This window comes from Somniosus microcephalus, chromosome 33, assembly GCF_052327205.1.
Source record: "Somniosus microcephalus isolate GS21.2 chromosome 33, FLI_Smic_1.0, whole genome shotgun sequence".
Lineage (NCBI taxonomy): Eukaryota > Metazoa > Chordata > Chondrichthyes > Squaliformes > Somniosidae > Somniosus > Somniosus microcephalus.
Genome location: NC_141019.1, coordinates 38,375,141 through 38,377,614, shown reverse-complemented (window position 1 = coordinate 38,377,614; position 2,474 = coordinate 38,375,141). Strand labels below are relative to the sequence as shown.

General features: G+C 46.2%; 1 pseudogene across 1 annotated transcript in view; it reads right to left on the bottom strand.

Moving 5' to 3' along the window:
- Positions 1–2,054: 2,054 nt before the first annotated feature.
- LOC147097194 (homeobox protein Hox-C4-like) overlaps positions 2,055–2,474 on the bottom strand; it is a 4,939-nt pseudogene continuing 4,519 nt past the window's right edge. Inside the window, exon 2 of the transcript XR_015074499.1 lies at positions 2,055–2,474. This exon is cut by the window's right edge and continues 2,799 nt beyond it. The product of XR_015074499.1 is annotated as a homeobox protein Hox-C4-like (transcript).

The window sequence follows — 2,474 nt, the reverse complement described above, 5'->3', positions numbered from 1 at the left end:
AGGGGCGGAGACGTGCGATATTACAGAGGTGGAAATAGGCGGTCTTTGTTATGCTGCGGATATGTGGTCAGAAGCTCATTTCAGGGTCAAATATGACACCAAGGTTGCGAACAATGTGGTTCAGCCTCAGACAGAAGTTAGGGAGAGGGATGGAGTCAGTGGCATAAAGATCCCTTTTTTATCAAAAATCTTTTACATGATAAGAGAGACAAAATCTGGACTAATCTCTGTCTACCTGTGATGGGATCCGGAGCGAATTATATATACGAGCAATTAAAACAAAGGGTGTTTCGCGCTTCCCCCCGGCCCCCTAAAACAAATCTGTTAGTTAAACAGGGCTGGGGTCCTGGAAGTGTCGATGCATCTAAACTAAAAGGAAACGAGTTTCCTGAATTGTTCAACGTTCAATTAAACCCCCCCCCCCCAACCCCCCCAGGCTTCTTTATTCCAATCGCTTATATTTAAAATTGTCACATGTGAGGTCTGATTTTCTCCATCCCCAGCACACCAACCCCCAAACAGAAATAGTTTGGTCTACATTGAAATTGTGTGTGTGAGTGTGTGTGAGTGTGAGTGTGAGTGTGAGTGTGAGTGTGAGTGTGAGTGTGTGTGTGTGTGTGTGTGAGTGTGTGTGTGTGTGTGTGAGTGTTTGTGAGAGTGTGTGAGTGTGTGTGAGTGTGTGTGAGAGAGTGTGTGAGTGTGACTGTGTGTGAGAGAGTGCGTGAGAGTGTGTGTGTGTGAGAGAGTGTGAGTGAGTGAGTGAGTGAGTGAGTGAGTGAGTGAGTGAGTGTGTGTGTGTGTGTGTGTGTGTGTGTGAGAGAGTGTGTGAGTGTGTGACTGTGTGTGATTTGTTTCACCGCCTGGCTCACTGTATCATGTGAAACACTTATAAGAACATGAGAACATAAGAAATAGGAGCAGGAGTCGGCCATTCGGCCCCTCGAGCCTGCTCCACCGTTCAATGAGATCATGGCTGACCTTCTACCTCAACTCCAGTTTCCTGCCCGATCCCCATATCCCTTGATTCCCTTAATATCCAAAAATCTATCGATCTCCGCCTTGAATATACTCAAGGACTGAGCATCCACAGCCCTCTGGGGTTGAGAATTACAAAGATTCACCACCCTCTGAGTGAAGAAATTCCTCCTCATCTCAGTCCTAATGGCCGACCCCTTATTCTGAGACTGTGACCCCTGGTTCTAGACTCTCCAGCCAGGGGAGAAACAGCCTCTCAGCATTAACTCAGCATTATTATCTGAATGGCAATAGATTGGGAGAAGGGGAAGTGCAACGAGACCTGGGTGTCCTTGTGCACCAGTCGCTGAAGGTAAGCATGCAGGTGGTTAAGAAGGCAAATGGTATGTTGGCCTTCGTAGCGAGAGGATTCGAGTACAGGAGCAAGGATGTCTTGCTGCAGTTGTACAGGGCCTTGGTGAGACCACACCTTGAGTATTGTGTGCAGTTTTGGTCACCGCATCTGAGGAAGGATGTTCTTGCCATGGAGGGAGTGCAGCGAAGATTCACCAGACTGATACCTGGGATGGCAGGAATGACGTACGAGGAGAGATTGGGTCGATTGGGCTTGTACTCGCTGGAGTTTAGAAGAATGAGAGGGGATCTCATTGGAACTTATAAAATTCTAACAGGACTAGACAGACTAGATGCAGGAAGGATGTTCCCGATGGCGGGGGAGTCCAGAACCAGGGGTCACAGTCTAAGGATAAGGCCTCAACCGAATCTACGGACTGTGCAGTGTTGTTGAAAGTTTCACCAATGATCTGCGAAGACAGGCAGACAGACTGAATAGTATTAAAATATCAGACAGATCTCCCCTCAAACGCGCATCCCTCAATCATTACAGCCTACAGGTGGGGCGGGGAAGGGAGGGGAGGGCAGTGTAGAGCAAGGGTCCCTGATAGTGGGACATTGAAGATTTCAAAGCGGCCAGCTAGATCCCTGAAGATAAAATCCCACCATCACCGTTGCAAAGAAATCGCGGTCACTCCGTACTGAACAAACGCCAGGAAACACACACACAAAAAAAAAATCAGCAATTGTTTTTTTTTAAAAGAATCAACTTTTAATTGCACTCATGTAGAAAATTTGTGGTGCATGGGCTTTCGTGATTGAAAATTTTAAACATTTTGCGCTGCACAGATAGATTAATACAGGAATGTAAATACAGGAATGTAAACACAGGGCGAGGCTAATTGCTGACCTATCTATTTATCTATCTCTCTCTATATATCTCTCTCTCTATATATATGTGTGTGCGTGTGTGTGTAGATAGAATGAGCTATATATCCTAATGCGTTGATAGGAAAAGTCAAACATTTCAAGCAGGCCCACGTGTTAAAAAATAACTGAGTGAATCGTTGGCGTGTTTAGCACAAGGTTACATGACAGGATAATTGCTGAGAACTTTTCTACCTTCCGCTGGTTGTGAAGTCCCAACTTCTGCCGGCAAGCCTCTC